An 11,454-nucleotide genomic window follows, 5' to 3' on the forward strand; every position below is an offset into this window, starting at 1 on the left:
GCGGAGCGGAGAAAGGGAGGGAGCGGGGCTGGAGCTCGAAAGTCTGGACCCTAAAGCTCAGGTCTAGGACCACCCCCCTTTATGAAACAAGCCGCGTAACAGCTGCTTGGGGTCTCTTCGGGCTAATCCAACAAGCGCAGAGCGGAGCCCTGGGCTACGGTCTGCAGGTGTGTGGAGAAAATTTCATTACAGTTAACTTCCATGAGGCTTCTCGAGGGGCTCTGAGGATATTAGGGAGATAGACACACATTCACCTACCTCAACTTTTGATAGCCCAAATCAGAACTTTTTGAACTGGAGCTGAATGTGGATTGACTTGTGAAAGGGGGACGGAGACAAACTTTCTGGATCTGCTACCTGTCAAATCCCATGACCTCTTGTCTGTTTAGGGGCGTAGCTTTAGTAATTCCCCCACCAGCCATTCCGTTTTTTCTCTTTACATGATTGTTCCTGTCGTCATACATGGTATTTCTCCCACATTAAAAGCATGGAAATAAATATCAACCCTCTCTTGACCCGACACCCATTCCCTAATTCCCTTTACAGCAAAACTCCTATAAGACTTGCCCACCCGCGCTGTCTTCGACTCCCCTCTCTTCCCAATCTCTCTTGAATTCACTTCAGTCAGGTTTTTGCCTCCCCACAATAAGTTGAACTAACTTTTGTTAAGATGTTAAGAGCCATGGCCAATTTTCAATTCGTATTTGGACCATTAGCATCTTACTTGACACAGTTGATCACCTTCCTACTTTTTATTTTATTAAAAGTTTTTTTTAATGTTTATTTTTGAGAGAGAGAGAGACAGAGTGTGAGTGGGGGAGGGGCAGAGAGAGAGAGGGAGGCACAGAATCCAAAGGAGGCTCCAGGCCCTGAGCTGTCAACACAGAGCCAGACACAGAGGCGAATTCACAAACCGTGAGATCATGACCTGAGCCAAAGTTGGAGACTTAACTGACTGAGCCACCCAGGCACCCCATCTACCTTTTAAAACTTTTACTTTCTTCACTTGGCTCCAGGACACCATGCCCTCCTGACTTTCCTCTTATCTTGCTGGCATCTCCTTTTTGGTGTTCTCTACTGTTTTTTCACTGACCTCTTGTCGCTGGAATGTCCAAGGGCTTAGTCCTTGACCTTCTCCTTTTCGATGTCTGTAATCATTCACCAGATGATATCATCAAGTCTCACGATTTTAATTAATTAACTAATTTAGAGAGAGGCAGAGACAGAGTAAGTGGGGGAGGGGCGGGGGGGGGGGAGAGAGAGAGAATCCCAAGCGGACTCCTCACTGCAAGCACAGAGCCCCACGCAGGGCTTGAACTCATGAAACTGGGAGATCATGACCTGAGCTAATTCCTCAGCAAATCTAGTTGGCTTTACCTTTAAATTAAAAAAAAAAAAAAGTTTATTTATTTTTGAGAAAGAGAGACACTGAGTGTGAGTGGGGGAGGGGCAGAGAGCGAGGGAGACACAGAATCCCAAGCAGGGTCCAGGCTCTGAGCTGTCAGCACAGCACAGGCTCCAGCTCACGAACTGAACCGTGATATCATGGCCTGAGCCAAAGCGGGATGCTTATCTGACAGATCCACCCCGGCGCCCCGGCTTTACCTTTGAAACAACACCAGAATCCTGTCACTTCTCACCACCTCCACTGCTGCTGTGTAAGTCCCAGCCATTATGTTCCTCACCTGGATAAATGCAAGAGCTTTTTAACTGATATCTCTGTATCCACTCTTGCCTTCCTCTCGTATAGCCTTAATTCATCCTGAAAGTAATCTCTTAAAAAATATAAGAGAGTGGGAATGTAAAATGGTGCAGCTGCTGTGGAAAACAATACGGTGGTTCCTGCAAAAGCTGAACCCAGAATTACCATATGATCCAGCAATTCCACTTTCTTGGTATATACGCAAAAGAATTGAAAGCAGGACTTCTAACAGATATTTGTACACCAGTATTCACAGCTGCATCTTCTCAGTCGCCCAGAGGAATAAGAAACCCAAGTGTTCATTGACAGATGAATGGATAAATGAAATGTGGTGTATACTCACAAGGGAATGTTATTCAGCCTTAAAAAGGAAGGAAATTCTGACAGGCTGAAATGTGGATGAACCCTGAAGACATCATGTCATGTGAAATAAGCCAGTCACAAAAGGATGAGTATTGTATGATTCTACTCATACAACATATGGAGTAGTCACAATTCACAGAAGCAAAAAGTAGAGTGGTGGCTACAAGGGGCTAGAGGGAGGAGGGAGGGGGAGTTCTTGTGTAAGAGTGGGTTCAGAGTTGCAGTGTGGTAAAATAAAAAGGTTCCAGAGATGGATGACGGTTTTGGGTGTGCACCAGTGTGAATGTCCTTAATGCCACTGAACTGTTTAGTTGAAAATAGTTACAATGTGAGTTTTACGTGCCATGTGTTTTCTCACATGAAAAAATGTATAAGTCAGATCGTGATCCTCCTCTGCTCAAAATTCTCCAATATCTATTTACTGTGCTCAGAGGAAAAGCTGCTAAGTCCTCACAATCTCCTTCAAGGCCCTACGGAGTTGATCTGCCCTCAAACTGCTGGCCCCTTTAATCACCCTGTTCCGGTCACACTGGCCGTTGTTTTAAAGTTTGTTTGTTTGTTGATTTATTTATTTATTTATTTATTTATTTATTTATTTAGAGAAAGAGAGTGCAAGTGGGGAAGTGGGGGAGGAGCAGAGAGAGAGCGGGACAGAGAATAAATATGAAGCGGGCTCTGTGCTAACAGCAGAAAGCCCCAACCTGGGGCACCTAGGATGACGTCAGACCCTTAACTGACTGAGCGACCCAGGCACCACCATATTGGCCATTAAAATAATTTTTTTTTAATGTTTGTTTATTTTTGAGAGAGAGCGAGAGCGTGCAAGAGACGGAGTATGAGCAGGGGAGGGGCAGAGAGAGAGGGAGACACAGAACCAAAGCAGGCTCTAGGCTCTGAGCTGTCAGCACAGAGCCCCGTGTGGAGCTCGAACACGAACTGTGAAATCATGACCTGAGCTGAAGTGAGATGCTCAACCGACTTTGCCATCCAGGCGCCTCCCGTATTGGCCATTTTGATGTTCCTTCAAATTTGCCAGCACTCTCCTGACTCAGAACCTTTGAACTTCTTGTTCTCTCTGCTTAGAATGACCTTATCCCAGGGGGGCCTGGGTGGTCCTGCTCTTGATTTCTGCTCAGGTTATGATCTCATGATTCATGGGCTTTCATGGGCTGCGTTGGGCTCTGTGTTGACAGTGTGGAACCTGCTTGGGATTCTCTGTCTCCCTTCTCCTCTGCTCCTCCCCCACTCACTCTGTCTCAAAAATAAATAAACAAAGAAGGAAGGAAGGAAGGAAGGAAGAAAAAGAAAGAAAGAAAGAAAGAAAGAAAGAAAGAAAGAAAGAAAGAAAGAAAGCTCTTACCCCAAATACCCATTTGCTTCACCTCCTTCAAATCTTGACTCAAATATCATCTTTGGGGGCGCCTGGGTGGCTCAGTCGGTTGAGCGTCCGACTTCGGCTCGGGTCATGATCTCGCGGGTCCGTGAGTTCGAGCCCCACGTCAGGCTCTGTGTTGACAGCTCAGAGCCTGGAGCCTGCTTCAGATTCTGTGTCTCCCTCTCTCTCTGTCCCTCCCCCGCTCATGCTCTGTCTCTATCTCTCTCTCTCTCTCTGTCAAAAATAAATAAACATTAAAAAAATATTTTTAAATATCATCTTTTATCCACTCTGACCACATTTAAAGTTGCAACTTGCACCCCCACATTCCCATTCCTCTCCCATGCTTAAATTTTTTCTCCACATCACTTACCACCATCTGACATACCATATATTTAAAAAAAATTTTTTTAATGTTTAAAAATTAAAAAAAATTTAAAATTGAAAAATTAAAAAACATTTTTTTTTTTTTTTAACGGCCATAAGCCTGGAGTATAATTGCCAACATATACTTGGGGGTTAAAGATAAAGGAGGTTTGTAAAGGAATTTTTTGTGTGTTTAAGGAGATTGGCAGGATCCTGGGAGGTTAGGATAATGTTAAGGCAAAATTCCCTTTTGCCCGTAGCAAAATTTCATGGAGGCAGCTGAGCTCCTAGAGGGAGGTCACTCTGCCGTTTCAAGGACTAGTCAATGGGCTGTAGGCAGTAAGGGAATTTAATTTTTCATGTGCCTTAGTTTCCCACATCACCATGGCAAGCACTTAAACCCCCTTACATCTTGATGAGGGTGATATTAGGTCTCCAGAAAACGGAGTCTGTAGATTTCTGGAGATCAGCTATTAATAAGATTGTTCTTTTCTTTGTTGTTAGGCAGTCAGGAGTGTCTAAGGAATATCATACATATCCCACCTGCACAGGGGGTGGGAGGGCTGCTGTTAGCCTGTACTTTGCCCTCAGCTTGCCCCACGCTCCCTCATCACTTTGACTGACATGCCTCCTTCTGCCCTGCTGGACCCCTCTTGGCTGATGATTTCTTGTTCCAGGATCTTCCCGGCTTTGGCTCCCAAGAAGGCCTGACACCCAGGTACCACCAGGTGGTGCTGTGGACTCATTCAGGTGAAGCTAGCTCTCCATATCCAGGAGGCACGGAAGGGGGCAGTCTTAGGATTCCCTCTGGCTCCTCTGGAGAAGCTTGGTTTCCTCTATAGAAGGCAGATGGGCCCCAGATGATCCTGGGAGGTGAAGTCTCCAAAATCCACCCTGGGTCTGCACTGGAGATTCCAGCACAGGGTTGGCAGCAGACCCACTACATAATTTGTGGGGCCCAGTGGAAAATAAAAATGCCGAAGTTGCTGCTAGAGGCAGCATAACACATGCCTAAAAGCATGCAGAATGGTTCTGGTTCAGTCTTCTAGAGCTGACTGTTAAAATTTTAGCAATTTTAGGGGTGCCTGGGTGGCTCAGTCAGTGAAGCAACTGACTCTTGATTTCAGCTCAGGTCATTATCTCATTGTTTGCGAGAGATTGGCCCCAGAGTCAGGCTCTGAGCTGACAGCGAGGAGCCTGCTTGGGATTCTCTGTCTCCCTCTTTCTTTGCCCCTCCCCTGCTTGCTCTCTCTCTCTCTCTCTCTCAAAATAAATAAACTTAAAAAAAACTTAGGAGTTTTGGGGCACCTGGGTGGCTCAGTTGGTTGGGCGGCCGACTTCAGCTCAGGTCATGATCTCGTGCTCTGTGGGTTCGAGCCCCGCGTCAGGCTCTATGCTGGCAGCTCAGAGCCTGGAGCCTGCTTCCGATTCTGTGTCTCCCTCTCTCTCGGCCCCTCCCCTGCTTGCTCTCTGTCTCTTTTTCAAATAATAAACATTAAAAAATTTTTTAATTAAAAAATTTTAGGAATTTTATGAGCTGATTGTTGAACACAGCCATTATAAAAATTAAATGATATAAAAAGTATATGAAATAAATTATATAAAACCAAAGGTAATGAATACCCCAAACTCATCACTATATAATTATTTTTATTTTTTGATTGATTGATTTTTAGGGCATATGTCATATATTGACCCTGTGTTCCCTCACTCACTGGTCACTACTCTTGACTTGTAGAACAGGTACAGAACTGCAAGGAATCATCCCCAGCTCTGTGATAACCAGATACACCAGTTCTAGGGGTGGGGGGGAGGGGTGTCACATCATAGACTAGAATCGACAACCGTAGGGACGGGTGGTTCTGCCAGTTAGCTATGACCACATGTTCTCCTCACTCCCACAGCAGATCGTCAGGGTCATCTAGTTCATTAGAGACAAAGGCATCAGTCTGCACACGCTCGCAGAACTTGTATGTTTCACAGTAGACCAGCACTGGCACATTATGGGCTTGTGCCCCCAGGGCCAGCTCTGCTATCCCTACCCGTGACAAGATTAGTCACAATTAGTTAGCATATAGTGCAACAATGATCTCAGGAGTAGATTTCTTAATGCCCCTTACCCATTTAGCCCACACACCCCCACAACTCCTCTAGTAACCCTCTGTTTGCTCTCCATATTTAAGAGTCTCTTATGTTTTTGTCCCCCTTCCCTGTTTTTATATTATTTTTGCTTCCCTTCTCTTATGTTCATCTGTTTTGGATCTTAAAGTCCTCATATGAATGAAGTCATATGATATTTGTCTTTCTCTGACTGACTAATTTCGCTTAGCATAATAACCTCTAGTTCCATCCACATAGTTGCAAATGGCAAGATTTCATTCTTTTTGATTGCTGAGTAATACTCCATTGTCTATAGATACCACATCTTCTTTATCCATTCATCCATTGATGGACATTTGGACTCTTTCCATACTTTGGCTATTGTAGATAGTGCTGCTATAAACATTGGGGTGCATGTGTCCCTTCGAAACAGCATACCTCTATCCCTTCGATAAATACCTAGTAGTCCAATTGCTGGGTTGTAGGGTAGTTCTATTTTTAGTTTTTTGAGGAACCTCCATACTATTTTCCAGAGTGGCTGCACCAGTTTGCATTCCCATCAGCAGTGCAAAAGAGATCCTCTTTCTCTGCATCCTCGCCAATCCGGCAATCTGTTGTTGCCTGAGTTGTTCATGTTAGCCATTCTGACAGGTGTGAGGTGGTGTCTCATTGTGGTTTTGATTTTATTTCCCTGATGATGAGTGATGTTGAGCATTTTTTCATGTGTCAGTTGGCCATCTGGATGTCTTCTTTGGAGAAGTGTCTATTCATGTCTTTTGTGATGGCTTCCGGTCGTATGTTTAGGTCTTTCATCCATTTTGAGTTTATTTTTGTGTATGGTGTAAGAAAGTGGTCCAGATTCATTTTTCTGCATGTCGCTGTCTAGTTTCCCCAGCGCCATTTGCTGAAGAGACTGTCTTTATTCCATTGGATATTCTTTCCTGGCTTGTCAAAGATTAGATGGCCATGACATTTGTGGGTCCATTTCCGGGTTCTCTATTCTGGTCCATTGATCCAAGTGTCTGTTTTTGTGTCAGTACCATACCGTCTTGATGATTACAGCTTTGTAACACATCTTGAAGTCTGGGATTGTGATGCCTCCCTCTTTGGTTTTCTTTTTCAGGATTGCTTTGGCTATTTGGGGTCTTTTCTGGTTCCATATATATTTTAGGATTGTTTGTTCTAGCTCTGTGAAGGATGCTAGTGTTATTTTGATAGATATTGCATTGAATACGTAGATTGCTTTGGGTAGTATCGACATTTTAACAATATTTGTTCTTCCGATCCATGAACATGGAATATTTTTCCATTTTTTTGTGTCTTCTTCAAATATATTTATATTTTTATATATACTTAAATTTATATATAACTTATATATATTTAATTATAGTTATTTCATGAACACTTATGCTTTTGAAGTGACTTATGTTTATTGTGCCTATATGGTGAAAATACTATATAGTGGTGTGCTTCTTGGTTCAGGTTTCTTGCCAACTTTGCATTCAGTGATGTCACACTGGTAGTTAAAAATTGACAAAAGTCAGGGGTGCCTGGGTGGCTCAGTGTATTAAGCATCTGACTTCGGCTCAGGTCATGATCTCATGGTTTGTGAGTTTGAGCCGCACATCAGATTCTGCACTGACAGATTCTCTCTCTCTCTCTCTCTCTCTCTCTGCCCCACCCCACTTGCATGCACACACACACACACACACACTCTCTCTCTCTCTCTCTCTCTCTCCATCAAAATAAATAAATAAACTTTAAAAAATTGACGAAGGTCAGAGTGTTCATGTCATCAAAATCTACAAACACCACAAATCATGTTCGTCCCCCACTCCCCAGCTGAAGCCAGTTAAACTTTTACCAGTACACCCTGGTTGGACTCCTAATGTGCTGTGCCATGTGGTCTTGAGCAAAGCTCTCTTCTCTCCATCCTCCCATACTTAGTGTATCACTTTATAATTTACAAAAAAGGGACATTCTTTGTGTGCTGGGCACTGTTGTCCCATGTAACTTTTTTTTAAAAGTTTTTTTGGTGTGTTTTTAAATATTTATTTGAGAGAGAGAGAGAGAGAGAGAGAGAGCATGCACAAGCAGAGGAGGGACAGAGAGAGGGAGAGAATCCCAAGGAGCCCCCAAGCTGCCAGTGCAGAGCCCGACATGGGGCTTGATCCCATGAACCACGAGATCATGACTGGAGCCGAAATCAAGAGTCAGATGGTCAACTGACTGAGCCATCCAGGCACCCCTCATGTAACTCTTACAACCACCCAGGAGGTAGATTATTGTGGTACAAAGAACAAAGGATGTTGCCACAGAGGAGTTGATGACTTTGACTCCTGGGATGGCTGTCCCCAGGACTCCGGAAGGTGGCACTGTGGTTTGACTCAGGGAAGCCAGCCACATTCCCTTTCTGTGCCTCTGTCCTGCATTGAGAAAATAATAATAATAATAATAATAATAATAATAATAATAATAAATATAATAGTGGTCTTTCCAGCCATCTTCAGTGTTGTTTTTGAGACTTGTACATCAGAAGCCTGCTCCCTAGCTGTACCTTAAGAGTAGAAAGAGGAAAGATCTAGCCCTCTCTGCTCCTGTAGAAGGTCACAGCTGTAGGAGGTGAAAACTGGCATTTCCTTCTTACTATAACAACAGACAGTGAGAATTTTTCCCAAAAGGGAGACTGGGGTTGGATCCTTTAGGAATTCAGGAAATGCCAGCACAAAATATGATGCTTTGGTGTACTGATTATTTTGAACCTTGCACCTGAAGAAACAACAAATCTGGGGAGAGGCTTTCTCTGAATTCCCCCTCTCTGCTCAATGACAGATCCTTCAAAAGGAACTCAATTGTCTAAAATCCCCTCCCCTGGAGCTTCATCAACCAGGAAAGATTGACTTTTTTTACAGGAGAGAATAGAAATTGACACCACTTCTAGAAGTGACATCCAGACACACTTTTGTGGCAAACCATCATATCTCCCCTGTTTTCTTCTAAGGACCCTTCATTTATTCTCTCCCCTAAGTGGCCTATACCTCCCCTCTCCTTGCCTGTTAAGATGGTATATAAGCTCCCAATCCTACTGCTTTTTTGGGGTATTTCCTTTTTCCTCCCACTGTGATCCCCACCTGCATGTAATATTAAAAGTGAATAAATATGTATTCCTTTTCTCCTATTAATCTGACTGTTATCAGTCTATTTCATAGACCCAACTATGGAACCTAGGATGGCTGAGGGAAAGTTTTTCCTCCCCTGCAATGTGGGGGGCCCAAACATTAACTGTCCTATATACCCACTTGCAGCCAAATACATACACCCTGTGTCCCAAATTTACACTTGCTTCCCAATTAGCAGAAAGCAGCTATCACTCCTGTAATTAAAAACACCCTGAGTGCCTGGGTGGCTCAGTCGGTTAAGCATCTGACATCAGCTGACAGTTCTCACAGTTCGTAGGTTTGAGCCCATGTCGGGCTCTGTGCTGACAACTCAGAGCCTGGAGCCTGCTTTGGATTCTGTGTCCCTCCCACCACTGTCCTTCCCCCAGTCCCGCTCTGTCTCTCTCTCTCTCAAAAATGAATAAACATTTTTTAAAAATTAAAAAAACACACAACCTTACTCCCCAAGGAAGGAACCCCAATGCCTTGATGTTCCTTCTCTAGCTTTCTCAAATTCCCTTCTCAAAAATCTGCACTCTGTGACTAATGGTGAAGTTAATAATCCCTACACAACCACCTGGAGACAATAGTAGGGGAAAGGGAGAAGATGAAATATCTAAAATGTGTAAATAGACACATCAAGGAGGGAAGTTCAAGTAGAGGCCATAATTGTCGCCTCCATAACCCATTTTAAGGCCGATGTTGTATTTATGGCTTTGCTTCTTCACTATATCTATTTCAGGTTTCTTCTGCTTTCAGTCAGTAAGGGACAGCCAGGTTCTTAGCTCATAGAAGAGACTCAAGCTTTGATTCCCGAGAGATCTGTGCCCTGGGGGACCCTCTTGTATGGAACTGCAGCAGTCTTGCTGTGACTCTGATCACAGGATTTGTGCTAGGAATAGGATCATTCGAGAATACAGGTAAGTCTTTCACTAAGCCTCCTTGCCCCCTCTGTGTGGTAACAACCTATTTCCCCTTGATAGCCAGACACTGTCACCCCAGAAAATACCTTGATTTCTTTTTTGCTTGTCTGTTCAGGAGCATGAAGCGTTCAAAATGGTTGGGTGGCAGTTTCAACTTCCAGTTTGGTGGGAAAACTGTGTCACTTGGTGGAGGCATTCGTCCCTCAGACACTACAGGCTTTTAACACACCTCTCCTCCGTATAGTCATGAGGCCAAGAAGCAAAGAATGTTTGAGTTGTAAAACGGTTTCATTGTGAGAGAGCCACTCCTACATCCAGCCCCTTGGTCCTCGAACTGCTCTCTGGCTAAAGGAGAAACAGTACGTACCCTGGTTCAGAGCATTACTATATCCTGTGGATGGCTCTCTAGTTCATGAAGTGTCTACAGCTGGGACCTTACGTGGACCTTCAGGAGCCCTTTCTACCATGGTAGAATGCTGACTAATGGAGCACGTGGTAAGACCAATGACTCCTGCGGGTATCCCCTGCTCAGTTTCCCACTTCTTGTCTTGCAAAGTGATTTCCATGGTTAGAAACAATATTTTGTGAGATAACAAGACTGCGTATTAAGTCCACAGATGGAGGTTCTGGCAGAGGCATGTGAGGCAGGAAAAGCAAATCCAAATCCAAAGTAAGCACCTCTTCTAGTGAGACAAATTCCCCACGAGGAACACGGTCCTATGTACTCCATCTGCCACCGTGTAATTGGCTGGGTTCCTCGAGGTATGACACCAAATCAAAGGTCCAGGGCCGATTGCGGCTGTGGGCAAACTTGGTGTCAGTAATGGTGGCTGTCAGGTTGGCCTTTGTGAGGAGATGTCCGTCTTCTTTAGCCCATGCAGTTAGTCTCCACTCCTGTCATCATAGTCCTTTTTCAATGAACCTATTGAACAAGAGCCGCACTGGCTGGGGGAAAAGGCCATCTGGTTAACATCCACAGAACATTCTATTTGCTATTCAAAGCTTCCCCCATAGTTGAGGCCCATGGTGACTATTTGTATGGCATACCTTCTGTCTCATGATCTGGGACCATTCTAAGAAATTCATCTTTCCCAAGCCTCTTTGTCATGAACTTCCAATCTTGTAAGACTTTCAGCTGTTCAAATCATTAGTCATTGCCCATGAACTGGTACAGGTCCTCACCTCGGGCCATCTTTTCTTCCAGGCAAAGTGGGTAATGAGACATGTTGCTTACAGTCCTGCCCTGCTGAGGGATCTCCTTCTCCACTATCCCTCAGGGCCACTTCTTGCTGTTTCAGAATCTGTCATCAGAAAACCAGGCTCTAATAATTTCCCCTTCACAGTGGAGCCTTGTTGTACTCACTCACATAGCTGGGAACATTCTACTGGTCTGGGCCCACTCCAGCAGGTCTATCCTTGCTCCTCTGTCCCCATCCTTTTGTTCCCAAGTCTCTCAAGCAATCTCCT

At 44.3% G+C, this 11,454-nt stretch overlaps 1 long non-coding RNA gene across 1 annotated transcript; it reads left to right on the top strand.

Moving 5' to 3' along the window:
* The first annotated feature begins 1,474 nt into the window (after positions 1-1,474).
* LOC123597539 lies at positions 1,475-10,601 on the top strand. The gene is made up of 3 exons (XR_006712154.1): positions 1,475-1,658; positions 9,807-9,984; positions 10,103-10,601. It is a non-coding gene; the product is annotated as an uncharacterized LOC123597539 (long non-coding RNA).
* The last annotated feature ends 853 nt before the right edge of the window (positions 10,602-11,454 follow it).

The sequence above is a fragment of the Leopardus geoffroyi genome, chromosome C1 (assembly GCF_018350155.1).
Source record: "Leopardus geoffroyi isolate Oge1 chromosome C1, O.geoffroyi_Oge1_pat1.0, whole genome shotgun sequence".
Taxonomy (NCBI): Eukaryota; Metazoa; Chordata; class Mammalia; order Carnivora; family Felidae; genus Leopardus; species Leopardus geoffroyi.